The sequence below is a fragment of the Acinonyx jubatus genome, chromosome B1 (assembly GCF_027475565.1).
Source record: "Acinonyx jubatus isolate Ajub_Pintada_27869175 chromosome B1, VMU_Ajub_asm_v1.0, whole genome shotgun sequence".
Lineage (NCBI taxonomy): Eukaryota > Metazoa > Chordata > Mammalia > Carnivora > Felidae > Acinonyx > Acinonyx jubatus.
The window spans coordinates 10,649,115-10,665,713 of NC_069382.1; the positions used below are offsets into that span (position 1 = coordinate 10,649,115).

A 16,599-nucleotide genomic window follows, 5' to 3' on the forward strand; every position below is an offset into this window, starting at 1 on the left:
CTGACAGCTCGGAGCCTGGAGCCTGCTTTGGATTCTGTGTCTCCTTCTCTCTCTGCTCCTCCCCCATTCATGCTCTGTCTCTCTCAAAAATAAACAAACATCATAAAAAATTTAAAAAAAAAGAAGGAAAATCTAAGAGGTCTTATGCAGTGAAGCTATGTCTATTTCACAAAACTTACTTAGACAAGTTCATATACAAATGCCCACCTGAGTATAAATGCATACAAAGGCAGAGAAAGACAGAGCACTTAATTTACGATATTCTTAGCTGTGAGTGTAAAACTATATATCGCATATATGTTCTATGACATGTGCTAAAGGAAATAGATCATATTCAGAGATTGTTAGCACCAAATTCATGAATTATATGAGCTACGGCCTACTATTATATAGTCACATACATTTCCTGGAAATACAGCCTTCCTTTCCAAGCGTCTCCTTTTAGCTTGCCCCCCAGACAAGCTTTATAAAACATTTCAATTTATAAACATTTCAATTTCATTCACAAACCCAATAATCCCTTGGTTGGCTACATATTAAAGATGGCATCTATTAAAGAAACAATTTATTACATAGTTCCTTTCTTTTAAAATGGTAATATGGAGCCTTGCAACATAAACATCTCCACTACCATATTTGTAAAGACAATTTTTGTATATACCATATCTATAAAGTTGCATATTTACACTGCTATAAAATGTGTCAGTTATATAAACATACCTATAATATATATGATAAACTGTACAAAATGCACTATTATGCTTCAAATAATATCAGAATAAAACTATATATGTATATAAGTAATACATATTTTTAAACGATCTTATTATTTCTTACAATTTTAGCCTTCCCTCATGTTTCTGTACTCATTCACAAATGTAAGGTTAATGAAAGGAAATATAAAAATAGCACACTAGCTAAGAGTTTAATAACGATAAATAAGAAAACGGCATACCATGTTGACATGCAACAGTTCCGCCACTGGCTTTTATTTTTAATATGACAATGCAAATAAAAGAAGCATAACCTCAGTGGATCTTCTGGAAAAACAAATAAATTCCAAAATGAGGACTGAGTGTCCATCTGTGCATTTTTCAGCCACAATGACAAATTGTTGATTTCATACCATGGGCATTATTAAACTCCCAAGTCCTGCCAACGCAGCTTTCATACACAACAGATTATACTAATTATCATTTGGGGCCAAACTGACACTCTTAATATTAACTCTTATTTACCTGAATGGATAAATCAAGTATATAGAACACAAAAGCCAGCAATGTCCAAAACAAAAAATAATTGGACTGGAAGATGACATTCCCTGGCTAATAAATTCTGGTATCAGCTTCGTTTCCAATTTGATAAGGAAACAGAACAATTCTGGGTGTCTCTGAATCAGCCTTTCTGACAATGAAGAGCCAGTGTTGTCATATGACTCCAAACAAAACTGTGGTTGTCTGGATCTGAAATTTTCTTTTTTTATTTTTTATTTTATTTTTTTAAAATTGTTTTTAGTGTTTGTTTATTTTTGAGAGAGAGAGAGAACGCGCTAGAGCGAGCATGGATGAGGGAGGGGCAGAGAGAGAGACAGGGATGCATAGAATCAGAAGCAGGATCCAGGTTCTGAGCTGTCAGCCCAGAGCCCGATGTGGGGCTCGAACCAACAAACTGTGAGATCCTGACCTGAGCTGAAGTCGGACGCTTAGGGATCTGAAATTTTTGACTTCTCCAGAAATATTTTTAAATTAATTCTGATCACTTTTTTCCCCTCAGTTTAATTGTTCTACTCTCTAGGTAAAATATGGAAAAAAATATAGAGTATTTTCCCTCTAACCTATCAATTAATAAGTCTTTCATCAATCCTTTATTGAGCATCCACTATGTGTCTGAGAATCTAGACTTTATTACTGGTGCAATTTAATTGTATTTTTAATGAAATCCTCATGTTCTGAATCCCCATGTTTTTAGTTGTAAGAGGTCCATAATTATATGACTACCCCCAATGCAAATACTTAATTAAAAAGTTCCATATGTGCTTGTATTAAGAAATTAGTCGTATCCTTACTGAAGTCCCAGGCCTGACAGCACCACCAAATTTCAGCTCACAAGTGTCCACTGGATCTCTTGCTACCATAATCAAAACAACATAGGGAGCATGATTTTTCTGGTTCATCCTGTTGGGAGGGATAGGATCAAGTGTTTCTGTTCCCATGGGATGTGATAATGAGTGACAAAATACAAAATTAATTATAATTAACTGAACGAGAGCCAACATTCCTGAAAAAGTTTTTCCTTCCATCTCACACACAGACAGATGCAAACATGCACAACTCCACCTGATGTCCTTCTCAAACTGGCATTTATTGAACATATTTTCCATAGTGAATGTTTTGGCTTACTTATCTGTAACTCTTACGTGTCACTCCCACTTGACCTTTATCTCCACTTCTTAATTCTATTCTCACTAAAGACACTGCCTTCCCTATCACTAAATCCAGATACTTCACTCTTTATACACTCCAGCACTTGACCAATTGTTTGTTCACTCCACTTTTTCTATTTTAAGACACTATTTTTTTCCATGATATCCCATGGTCCATGTTTTCCCCAAATTTTCATGCTCATTTTTCATAGTTTTCTTTTCTTTTGTAGTTTTCCCATCCTAAATGATGAGTTCCCATGTCTTCATCTTAGGTCTTATCTCCATCTCATTTTGTCCTCTCTTCCCTTTTCCCCCCATTTTTTCAGCCAGGATATCAATCCACTTTTCTCCTATGGACTTTGCGATGATCTGGACACAATTCAAATCATTATTTCAAGGTTCTATCTCTCTGCTAAACTGGAGACTAGTATATCCAGCTATTAGTGACATCTGCAATTGCATACAAACACTTCAATTTTTTTTTTTTTTTAATTCTAGAGAGAGAGAGAAAGAGTGAAAGCAGGGGAGGGGCAGAAAGAGAGAGGTAGGCACAGAATCTGAAACAGGCTCTAGGCTCTGAGCTATCGGCACAGAGCCCAATGCAAGTCTCAATCTCCGTAACAGTGAGATCATGACCTGAGCTGAAGTTGGACGCTTAACCGACTGAGCCACCCAGGTGCCCCAAGGATGCAATACTTCAAATAGAGCAGCATTTTCAAAACTAGTATCTTTTCTACTCCTTAAATAGATTATCATTAAACTGTACCATTGTCCTAAAAAATGGTCCAGCCTAAAACATGGGATTTTTTTTTATTCCCATTCCCACAGCCTCACTGATAATATCTCTTAAATATTACTCACACCTTCTTTCTGCCTAGTCTTAGCCATCATTGAAGAACTGTCTCTGAATATTTCAGTAGTTTACAGTATCCTTATTTATACAATTTTCTACAATGCAACAAGAATGTTCTACTTAAAACACAATCTGATTATTTTATACTTTTGCCAAAAGTCATATAGAAGTTTTCCAGTGGCTTTAGAAATTACATCCAATGTTTTGAACAGGATTTGGCACGATTTGTCTTTGTTCATCTACTTAAAGCCTCCTTCCATCACTCTTCTGTTCTTAGTATCTATTCACACACAACCTTTATCATATCTTAGTCATTTTTATATCTGTTTTCAATTCCATGACTGAGGACCTCTGAAACATTTGCATAAAACAATCATTCTCAATTATCTCTCCTTCCTTCCCACCTCAACTAAAGTGTCACTTAGAATACTGTTTATATATCTGACAATTTTAAATCTCCAGGATGCACATTCACCTAACACCCTGTGCTTATACTCTGGAAAGATTTTTCAGTAGACTATCTCTACTACAGTGGACTGTTTAACAACATTAGTAAGAATGAATGCTGAGGGAAGCAAGACACAATAGCTCTTTCTGTGTTAAACTATGAGAGTGGGTGGCCCAATGGATTCCTTATGCTATATCTCTTTCATTTCAAAAGCATGATCTCCTTGGATATGCACATCCAATCAGGGAGGGTGACTGGACCATGATGCATTTTATTACTGGTCACCTAACTCTGTCCAAAATGAAAAGATCTTTCTGATTCCTACATCTTGGGATGGAGTCTGGATTGATGGCCTGTATTTTTTTCTTCCTTATACTGAGTTATACCTAGGAATACAGACTTGTGTTTAGGGATTTCAGTTTGTCTAGCAAGTTCCAATAATCATATAAGCCAATTCTTTTGGATAAGTCCCTTGATACATATCTCCCGTGGTTCTGTTTCTCTGGTTGAACACTGACATATAGAACATCGCAGAGGCAAGTAAATGAATATTGACAAGTGGAGGCAAATTGATAATGCAGAGGAGGACACAGTTACGTTTGCAAGGCGAGATACGGGGCTCAATAAGTGTTACAGAGAAATTACAAATTACACTGGTTCTTGGAAAAGCTTATAATGAATAATGGCCTAATATGAAAGCAAAGTCAGGAGAACCAAATGCAGGGAGGAAAAGCACATAAAAAAATGAAGGTATGTTAGATTTCAGGAAAAAAAAAAGAGTTGACTAATATGTATGACTATATGGAAGGAATAGAGTGACAGATGATGAATGTAGGAACAGTTAAACATAGATCATTAAAGTCATTAAATGTCAAGTGAAGTTATTCTGATAAGGTTGAAGCTATAATGACAGAGTGTTGTGTAAAATATAAGCAAAATTTGTGTTTTATAAAAATCCACTTTTTCTGTGTGGGTCATGGATTAGAATGAAGCATATATGAAGGTATGAAGTAAATAAGAGGCACATTCATTGTTAATGTGAGAGATGCTGAGATATTGAACAAGGCCAATGCCAGTGTGGGCAGAGAGGCTTAATTACAGATATATTCAAGAGGACTAATTATCTATTAAATATAGGGCATAAAGGAACTTTCAGAGTCTAGAAAGGTGCTACATTTATAAGTATACTCAAGGAACCAGTACCATCAAAGAAGATACTCAGGTCAAGAAGGGAAATAGACTATTAGGGGATAGAAGGGTCAGTATTAAATACCTTGGGCCTCAGGTACATGCGAAATGCCCCATACATGATGAATATACTTGTGTGTACCCCAAAAGAGAGACTGTTAGGATCCCATGCAGCTATGAATAACAAAAAGCCATCGCTCGGGTGATGTAAACAAGTAGAGGTCATCAGGTTATGCAAAGTCATGAGAATGGCAATCCAAAATGGACATGGTATTCAGCACTGATACTGAAGACTCAGGCTTCTTCAACCTACATGTTGCACTGGTATGAAGAAGAGATTATTTCCACTCCTATCATAATACAGTTGCTGTAAATTCAGGAAGTGTATTTGTTCCAGGAAAAATGGGAGCAGGATGAAGGACACAAGGCTAAGCACCTTTTCCTTGGTGTTTGTGCATAGGTGGGAGAGGGAGAGAGACAGACAGACACAGAGACAGTGATTCCTTCCCCAGGGATTTCTATCTATACCTCATTGACCAAAATCATGCCAAATTCCCTTCTCCAGCAACGAGAAACTGGGATATTGAGCATTTAAGCTTTCCAGACTCTAAAATTTGAACTTCCTTCTAAGTGATAAACCATTAGTCTCTACCACACAGGTGATGTCTAGAAACACAGGGGTAGGTAGGATTAAACATATTAGTAATAAATGAATTTTTGTGATTGGAAGATGAGTAAAAGACCAGAGGTGTTAAAATAATATCTTGGGCAATGAATAAGGAGTACACAAAGTAAAATGAAAGGGAGACATCAAAAATATACACTCATAATATGGTGATGTCAAATAAAAAAAAAGTAGGTTCATAAAAGAAATATCCAGGAAATTTATACATGAAGAATATTGTAATGTGAACATTAGATTTGTTAACTGGGGGTGAACCATGAGTTTTGTCAAAACAATTTCACTGGAATATTTTTCATGCAATAGCAGCCTGGCCTCATAAAAAATGTGTATTAAAGAGGGAAAACAGATACATACATTCACAAAAGAATTAAAGGGAACATGAATAAATGAAACAATAAAGTAAAATACAAATCAACAGATTAAATAAGCAAGGAACTAAGAAAATCCAAGAGTGCATACCATTTAGGTTGGGTTCTTGTAGAAGGTCTCTCTAATGAGATCTAAATAAATGGAAATAATATGTGAAATATGGTGGGAAGGAAGAGATCCTTTAGCTGAGCAAGTGGCAGATGAAAATTCCTTACGATAAGAAAGGCAAGCTATTTTGAGAACCTAAATTCCAAGGTTGTTAGAGGATATGAAGGAGACTGAGAACAGAAAAGGTAAGGTTGAAGAGACGGGCTTGGACCATATCACACCAAATTTATTTTCTTTTCTTTTTTCTTTTTAAAATGTTTTTGTTTTTGAGAGAGGGAGAGAGAGATAGCACGAGCAGGGGAAGGGCAGAGAGAGAGGGAGACACAAAATCTGAAGTAGGCTCCAGGATCTGAGCTGTCAGCACAGAGCCCGACATGGGGTTCGAATCCCACAAACTGTGAGATCATGACTTGAGCTGAAGTCAGATGCTTAGCTAACTGAGCCACCCAGGCATCCCACACCAAATTTCTAACTCCATGAAAAAGAGGTTTTTTTTTTTAATTTCAAGTGAAATATAAAATTTTTATGGGTTTTACATGGAAGAAATCACATGATATAGGTTACATCAAATTATCACTTTTCTTTTGAGTGAAGAAACATTTGAAAAGGGGTAAGAGTGGGGGGAAAAGAAAAAAAAAAGAATGCCAGTAAAAAGTCCATTCAGTACTCAACAAGAGGATGGTAACTTGGATTCAGGGGTGTCAGCCATCTTGGCAAGCAGTCAGGAAATCTGAGGTATATATTCAACAAGCAAGAAACTAAAGGTTAGTTAGAGTAAGAATTATGAGGTATTATCTCAGATCAGGAGACTGGAAGGAGACTCTGATATAAAAGATTTGTATTCAGGCAGTTTTGGGCAGGTGCCCTTAGGAACACTGAAAGGGAGTAAAGAAAGCAGCATGGTGCAGAGGGAGGAGGTTTGATGCACTTGCTCCAGAAGTCGTAGCCAATGTCATGGGTGCTCTTGAGCTGGGGAACTATTTGGAGTTGTCCAAATGGAGACAATGGAACTGACATTGGTACACTTGATTGACCAGTCATTTAATAAGGCTATCCTGTGTGTGTGTGTGTGGGGGGGGGGGGGGGGTGGTGCTTAGCCTTCAGGTAAGGCAGCTTTATTGGGTAGGAGTTAATTCATAGAAGGAGATATATTATAGGTGTCAGCAGCAAATACTCCTAGAAGATGGGGAACAAGTGACGTAAGAGGGTCCACAAGAAGGGATCTGGATAATCATCATTCATGCTATAAACCATGGGCATATGCACATACACATAAGCACGCACGCATGCATGCGCGCGCACACACACACCACAAACATCTGTGGCTAATACAACCAAGGTCTGAATGTCCTAGGCAAATCTTCTACATGGGTCTCCTATGAAAATTCCTTCCTCTAGTGTATCCAAGAGGAGTCTCTGAATTCGTCCTGAATGCCCATATAAGGAGCAAACTCCTTTGGTCATTTTCTCAGTAGCCTTTTTCTCCACCTTCTGTAATTTTATTTCATTTTTGTTATCTTTCATGGCCACACCTGACATGAATATTGGAGAGTATATCCCCTGTAAGGGCTTTATAGCTTTCATAATCCAGGCGCTGCTTGGACAAGCAGAAGGGTAGGTAATCAGGATTATTTTTAAGCTTGAATAGTCAAAAATTTTTTTTAGTTCGGGACTATGGTTCATTTGTCAATATGATTTCTTCAGAAAGGGAGTAGGCATCTGATTTATTCCATTTCAGTCAGTTCTATGCGCCTACATTGTTCTTAAACCTGCTTTACTGTGTTTCCTCACTCTATAGTTCTCTCTCAAGTTAATGGAGACCATTCTGAGACTACATGGAATAGGGAGAAAGACCTTATTCTGAACCTGACCTTTGGCCTGGGTTGTTCATTATTTCTTTTTTTCTTTCTTTTCCTTCTTTTCTCTCTTCTTTCCTTTCTTTCCTTTCTTTCTTTTTTACTGAAATGTTTTCCTGGACCTTAGTCATGAAAATCCGTTTTAAATCACAACTCCTAGGATTTATCACAACTTTTAGGATTTATCACCCGTCACCTTTTCCAACCTTGCAAGTCTCTGAACTTCTGGATCCTTTCATTCTGCTTCATACTGGCCAATTCTTCCTGGAGCTCATCTCTTTCTAGAAAATACAGCCAATAACAACCAACCAAAAAACAAACTTTTAAGGTCTGTTTTCCTACCTCTGCCCTAAAGATGCCCATTACAACCTTTTCAGTCTTTGGTATGAGTACCTTCTTGCCAATCACCAAACAGCTAAGCCAACATCATATAATTTAGGTTTGTTATCTTTACTATTCTAAAGTAAGTTAAGTACATTCTTAAAGGACCAACTTCTATATTAGGGTAAACATTAGCTGCTATAATAACACCCAAATGTCAGTGTCTCAGTAAAGTTTTATTTCTTACTCAGCTTGTTCAGATTGAGATCTTAGGGGTCTTGTATGTATACATTATAACTAAATATCCTAGCAACTTTCCATTTGGGAACTATATTAACTCAACAGAATTTCTCTTCTACCCTGTACTGAGGATAAAGCTTGAGACATTGTACAAGTCACGCATGGAAAAGGTATCATCACTTCTATCTATATTCAATTGGCCAGAATTCAATCTTATGATCTCATATAAATGTAGTGGGGTGAGTTGCTGGGAAGCATAAGCTTCCTGTGTATTTAAAGAAGAATGGAAAACATTGGTGGACACTGGCCACCAGAGGCATGCTGGAAATATAACTGATGTGTTTTTTTTTTTTGATATATTGAGCATATATGTGTATGTTTTGACATGCTGTGCAAAGAACAGGAGATCCTGAGGCAAAAAAATTATTAAGAGAAACCAAAGCTATAGATTATTATAATATGGTAGATTAATAGCTTTAACATCTCCACGGGTCAGCAGTGGGAATACGTAAATATATCACCTGAAAGAATAGGAGCCAATGATAACAGAGTGACATTTTGAAAAAAAAAGTTCAGGTGGTTCAGTCAGTTAAGCATCCGACTTTGGCTCAGGTCACGATCTCACAGTCTGTGGGCTCAAGCCCCACATCAGGTTCTGTGCTGACAGCTCAGAGCCTGGAACCTACTTTGGATTCTGTGTCTCCCTCCCTCTCTGCCTACCCCCCCCCCCCCCGCCCAACTCATGTTCTGTCTCTATCAAATATAAATAAACAGGGCTACCTGGGTGGCTCAGTCCGTTGAGCGTCCAACGTGGGCTCAGGGCACGATCTCGCAATTTGTCAGTTTAAGCCCTGCATCAGGCTCTGTGCTGACAGCTCAGATCCTGGAGCCTGCTTTGGATTCTCTGTCTTCCTCTCCCTCTGCCCCTCCCTGCCTGCTGTGTCTCTCTCTCAAAAATAATAAACATTAAATAAATAAATAAATAAATAAATAAATAAAACATATAGTCTTAAAGTTAAGAGTTAATGCAAATTCTACAGGTAGGAAAAGCCTAATTATGGTGCATTCAGAAGTAAATAGTTGGTAAGTATATAGTGATCTTCACTACAGATGAAGTTGTAAGCAGTTTAACACAGAAAGGAGGGGAATATTAGCCTTGTAGGTAGATGGGGGCAAAAACCAAGGCCATATTTCTCAGTTTTTTATACCCATACATTTTCTGCAACAACCTTCTTTAAGTATAGGTCATTTTACATTATATATAACTTCATACATATATAATGTTGTTATAACAATGTGTATCACACAGAACACTGAACTAGAGGTTACATCATAAAACATGTAGCAGGATACAACTAGATACATCTCATAATAGGGAGATTGAAATATGAGAATGTAAATAAGCTTTATTTTACTAATATGTAAGAGAACATGATCAGTGGTCTTCCACAAACTTTTTTGGCTCATTTATTTAAAGACAGGAAGGTTTAGAGAAAGCAGCATGTTAAACAGGCAACCTTGAAGAAATCAAAACTGTTGAAAGAACTACAGACAGGGAATGACTTCGTTATCAGAGGAGAGAGGTGCCTTTATCCTTTGAGGTCAGAAGTAAAACAATGATGTGTGTGGATGTATAGGTGTGATAGGAAGTTGAGGGATCCCATGTCTCACAGATTCTTTTGGCCCATGAAAGAAGGAACAAGGTCACGTGTGATCAGCGTTGGGGTTGATCACAGCCTACTTCTCCACGTTCATCAACCAACATCCCCCCTTTCTTGCTCATTTATATCACACACTAGCTTTTGTGTGTTAAATTTTTTAATGTTTATTTTTGAGAGAGAGAGTGTGCACACATGAATAGGGGAGGGGCAGAGAGAGAGGAAGACACAGAATCTGAAGCAGGCTCCAGGCTCTGACTGGTCAGCACAGAGCCAGATGCAGGCCTCAAACTCATGGAGTGGGAGATTATGACCTGAGTGAAGTCAGATGCTTAACCAGCTGAGCCACCCAGGTGTCCCTAGCGTTCCAGTTTAAGTATCACCTCTAAGAAGTATTTTCTGGCCTCCCTTTCAAATTAGATTTTCCCATTGTATTATCTCATAAGATGTTATATTTTTAATAATACTCATTTCCTAATTTTATGCTTATTTCTGTCTTCGTTTATTTTTCCACATAAGGTAAACCATGAGATCAAATAACACACATTATCCTGTGTATCAGCCTCTCCTCGGTGCCTGGGCTTAACTAATATTTAATGAATGAATACATGAATAAATGAATGAGTAAATAAACAACCAAGTGAATGATTAAGACTACCTAGCATAATTTAGAACATCAACTGAGGGTATCAAAAGAGGAAGCTTACCAAGAATAAGAAAGCAAATCTCATCGGTAAGTCTTAAAATAAATGCCACTAAAAATTTGATAGACACGTTGGTATGTTTGACAATTCAGTATATATTTACTCCCATGCATCTTCAGATTTTTCTAAAATCTGTGATTATCAAAAGAGAAGAAGTAGTGATCTCATCAAAATTAGTCTCCAAATGTATCGGTGAAGGACAGACATGAGAGAGTCCATCTCAGAGACTGTGATGGATTGGATCCTCTTAAAATAGAGACATATCAGATGCCTTCCAGAAATAACTGAAATGCAAATGGTAGTTCAGAGAGAAAAGATAAACGGAATAAACACAAATAAATGGGAATCTCATAGTTCATCTAAAATATTTTTTCCTACTTTCTAACCCCATTAGACAATGACAAATGGGATAGATAAGAGAAGGAGGCAGGGGTGGGTGGGAAGGAGGCAGGGACAGGCACCATAACAAGCATCAGATGAGCATTCTTTACTCCATTCTCATTCTGTGTGACTAGTTACATAATGGAAGAGAGACCTACTAATGACAACAATGGTAATAGTTAACCCTGCACAGTACTTACTGTGAGCCTGTACTGTCCTAAGTGGTTTTCGTTTTAGTAATCCATGTGTCACAACACCATGAGTTAACTACTATTCTTATCCTCATTTAAAGGAAGGAAACTGTACCAATTCTCCATAAACACTAGATTTATTTTATCTGCAGTAAAATTAATAAAATGTTGACCAAGTTGATCTTTGGATCTTGAGCAAAAAACATTTGTTTAAATGGCAAAAATGCTTGAATGGCATTGAAGCAAACAAAGGTCAACTATAACGAAAATGAGAAGTGTGCTCTGATTCCCTTTACCCAGGATGTCATGGAATCATTAGCAGTCAGTTCGCTTCGCACTTATTTTGCAAAGACCATAAACGTTAACACATTGTACCTCTAAGTTCTCAGAGAAAAAGATATTTAGCCTTCTAAAGCAATGCCAAAATTTTCTGTAGTACTGGGCATTGGCACATCTTTCCTGTGAACGTTTAAAATCAAAGAATCTTAGAACTTGAGATAATTCTGCTTTATAAGGTTTGAAAGGTTAAAGGGATAGAATGATTTAAGTATTTAGAAGAATAAAAGGAGTGTTTTCTGAAGCAAAGAAATCACTCTAAGTTATTCAAAGGCTTCCTTTTCCTCAGGGCAGCTGAAATAATTAGATTCAAGGGTATCTGAATCACTGGCAGGGGGTAGGGAGGAACTAATGCCACTTTTTATATTCATCCTAAAATATTTGCTCCACTTTATTATGTCATTTAAAAATAAATTCTTTGACAGAATTAAATACTAAATATGCAAAGTATGATGTCAGGCAAACTATTTTTACAACAATGTAAAGGAAATTACATAAAATTCCTGCAACATAAGTTGTATAAATTTAAAGCAGGTTATCACTTAACCACTGATTATTTAGGACAGTTTATTTATAATCTTTTATACATTAACTCATATCTTTATAAGAATGATATTACCATTTAGTAAGACAAATGCCATATCTAACATAATTGTGAATTCTTTATTTTGATTCATTTTTTCCTATGTTTGCTGTTAACTAGTGAACAACATTCTAGCTGTAACAAGATTTAACAAGAATTGGGTAAACAGTTATAAAATTTACAGAATCACCTTGACTATCATAGTGTTTTTATATATCACTATCAGAACAGGGGAAATATATCCCAATCCATTAGTTAATTCACATAATATAAATTTTTGTACAAGATTTGAAGTTAGGTTACCATATTCGGTTATAGTTGATGAGGTTAAAAAGAAATACATAAAAGGAAATACTGACTTTTACATCAAAATAATAGAACTAATTCTTAAAAAGAGAAAGACAAGCAAAATTGATGAAAACATAAAAAAAAAAGATAACTGAACTGGTAACAAAAACATCAAAAGGAAAAAAATCCTTTAACCACTGCCGATACCGTCTATATTTAACACCAAGAACCAAGGTGTTTGCAAGGACCATAGGAAGCAGCATTAATGCTTTTGCCCAGATCCCTGAAGAGACCATGTTCCTAACTACTGATAGAATGTCTGTAGTTGCTAGAATTGAAAGTAGATAATAGTGTGCTTTTCTAGGTGATTTGATGAGAGTAGCAACTCTGGAAACAATGGGTCATATTAGTGAGAAAATGTTGGGTATGCAAGCACTAAAATGCTGCTTGGGAGGTTATGAATCAGAAGAAAAATAGACCCATATCCTGCTCAATTGGTCACCCTGGGTCAAGTGGGAATAAAATCCAAGCAATAAATAAGACTGGTGATATCTGTGTCTCCTGTCACTCTGAAAAATCTAGAAAGATCACGATTTTTCACAGAGGTCCTTCTTATGTTACCAAACCCCACGAGAAATCCCAATGTCACACAATCAAATATGTGGCTTGCAGTGAAGATTAAATTTTATCAGCCACTTTATGATTAAATGGATTTTACTGGATTTGGAGAGTGAATTAACTGATACATGTAAACGTCTGCATACTACACATTAGTATATGTAGTTATAATATTACTAAGTAGTTTAAAAATATTTTTTTCAACCTCAAAGGGTTAAGTAGTTATACATGTTAAAAAACAAAATGAAAAGTGGTGGTTTGATGGCTCAGGTGGTTAAGCATCTGACTCTTGATTTCAGCTCAGGTCACGATCTCATGGTTTGTGAGATGCAGCCCTGCGTCAGGCTCTGTGCTGACAGTGTGGAGCCTGCTTGGGATTCTTTCTCCCTCTCCCCTGCTCACATGCACATGTGCACACTCTCTCTTTCAAAATAAACAAACACTAAAAAAAAATGGAGAAGATGGAAGACTCTGGTCATAAAGCCAAAGAACGACTACAGAGGCCTTTTCAAACATCATTTAATATTTACTCTACTGACTATGCAATCAACATTTTTATGATCTTTTATATAAAATTGTGGGTTTGGAACAATGTTATAAAGACTAATGTTTGTGATTTAAAATTTACAAAGAGTTGTGGATTTTTCATTTGTTGGCGTTTAATATATTTTAAAAGGGTTTAGAAGGGAATTGGGGATCATTTCACATTTCCAAACCACTTTATTATATTAAGTACACAGTTTATTTCCTTGATTATAAACTTTAACAGAAAATCGGGTAACACCTAACTTAACCAAGGATAATACAGTAAGTGAAATTATCTTACATGAGGAAACAAATACAATCTAGAGCTAAGTCACTATAAGATGATCCACAAAGCATTAATTTTAAAAGATAATTATAAAGCATTAAGCTTTAAATTCATATTAAGTGTTTACCAGAGAATGTCTTAATTATCCAAAGACATTGAAATGATTTCTTTAATAAAAGAAAAAGAATAGATGGCACAGTTTCTTTTCACCGTGAGTACAAATGACAGTAAATATCCTGGTGGGGGGTTTTAATGTTCCTACATGAGGACACTGAGCGTCTTCACATCAGAATGGGCCAGGAGCTCCTCTGACATGAATTTCTAATATATAACAGTTGCTTGTCCTATTTGTTTGTTAAATCCTAAGAATTTCCCAAGGAGATAAAATAAAGAACTGAGTTGACGTATATTGAAATTTGATGCAAAGATTAAACAAGGAAATCCTTTGGGCATATGCTAAGGGAATATGAACTTGGTTCTTAGCAGGAAAAATCTAAAGGTCTGAGCATCATCCAGGGAATAAGCTTTTTAGAGAAACAAACTGTAGGGCTCAATATTCTATGATACAACTTGTGCACTTCTAAAAATTTGAGAAATATGAACTTGAACTTCTTGAGATAAAGCACTATAAGAAAAGTCTGTAAGTCAAATATAATTGTAACCCTAGGGATTCTGGGGGGGGGGGAATAGAAGAGAATTCACTCTGTTCAAGATTCCAAATATTAATTTTAAAATCATAATAGCAGTTGGCAGTAACAGTTAAAAGGAAATGATATCAAATTCAACAACTGAGTGCCACTTTGAACTGAAGTTAAACTCAGGAGGTTGGGTAGGAACTTGTAATATACATGGAAAACCAAAATGCCAGCAACAGAACGTATAAGCTGCTTTGAAATCTGTGAGAGATTTTATTAAAATGAGTAGGTCAGGTGAGATCCCAGAAATCTGATGCAAGAATTTAAGGATCAAAGAATATTATTGTTTTTTAACATTGTCTTTATTACTCATACCCAGGTCTTGAGTATATCAAAGTTACCCAAGAATAAATTATGCAAAAGACTTAATTAGAAATAAAATATAGCTTAGTCAAATTTCATGTTTTCCATAAAAACAAATAAATATGGGAATTATTATCTGGGGTTCTATTCTCGGGATGTGGAAATTCATAAACTCATATATATGCAGTCAGGAATTAGTATTTCTAAAAATAATAATAATTAATTTGAAGTAATAATCAACTGATAATAAAATACAAGAACTTTCTAAAACAGAAAAAGAAAGGGAGAAGAAAAGTATGACAACAAAACTGCTGGGAATAATTATTTGTTGCTGGATACTCACTGTTATGGACTAAATTGTGTGCCCTCCAATATTCATATGTTGAACCCAGTGCCTCAGAATGTGACAATATTTGGAAAAAGGGCCTTTAAAGAAGTAATTAGGTTAATATTAGACCATTATAGTGGACCCTATTCTAGTATGACCCTATTCTAGTATAAGTGTCATACTTATAAGAAGAGGAAATTTGGACACACAAAGGGACACCAGAAATGCATGCACACAGAGGAAAGACCATGTGAAGACACAACAGGAAGCCAGTGGCCAACTGCAAACCAAGCAGACAGGTCAAAATAACACCAGCATTCTTCACAGAGCTAGAACAAATTATCCTAAAATTTGTATGGAACCAGAAAAGACCCTGAATAGCCATAGCAATCTTGAAAAAGAAAACCAAAGCTGGAGGCATCACAATCCTGGACTTCAAGCTGTATTACAAAGCTGCAGTCATCAAGATGGTATGGTATTGGCACAAAAATAGACACTCAGATCAATGCAACAGAATAGAGAACCCAGAAATGGACCCACAAATGTATGGCCAACTGATCTTCAACAAAGCAGCAAAGAATATCCAATGGAATAAAGATGGTCTCTTCAGCAAGTGGTGCTGGGAAAACTGGAAAGCAGCATGCAGAAGAATGAACCTGGACCACTTTCTTACACCATACACAAAAATAAACTCAAAATGGATGAAAGACCTAAATGTAAGACAGGAAGACATCAAAATCCTCCAGGAGAAATCAGGCAAAAACCTCCCTGATCTTGCTGCAGCAACTTCTTACTCAACACATTTCCAGAGGCAAGGGAAACAAAAGGAAAAATGAACTATTGGGACCCCATCAAAATAAAAAGCTTCTGCACAGTGAAGGAAACAATCAGCAAAACTAAAAGGCAACTGACAGAATGAAAGAAGATATTTCCAAACGACATTATCAGATAAAGGGTTAGCATCCAAAATCTATACAGAACTTATCAAACTCAACACCCAAAACACAAAAATCCATTGAAGAAATGGGCAAAAGACATGAATAGACACTTCTCCAAAGAAGACATCCAGATGGCTAACAGACACATGAAAACATGCGCAACATGACTCATCATCAGGGAAATACAAATCAAAACCACAATGAGATGCCAGCTCACACCTGTCAGAATGGCTAAAATTAACAACTCAGGAAACAACAGATATTGGCCAGGATGT

General features: G+C 36.4%; 1 long non-coding RNA gene across 4 annotated transcripts in view; it reads right to left on the bottom strand.

Annotated features, from left to right (window-relative positions):
- LOC113604622 (uncharacterized) overlaps positions 1-16,599 on the bottom strand; it is a 122,117-nt gene that overhangs the window by 85,629 nt on the left and 19,889 nt on the right. The window contains exon 3 of one of the 4 annotated variants that reach the window (XR_008295818.1): positions 2,066-2,174. The exons of the other annotated variants lie outside the window; for them this stretch is intronic. This is a non-coding gene — a long non-coding RNA (uncharacterized LOC113604622). The remainder of the gene's footprint in view (positions 1-2,065; positions 2,175-16,599) is intronic. 4 annotated transcript variants of the gene reach the window in all.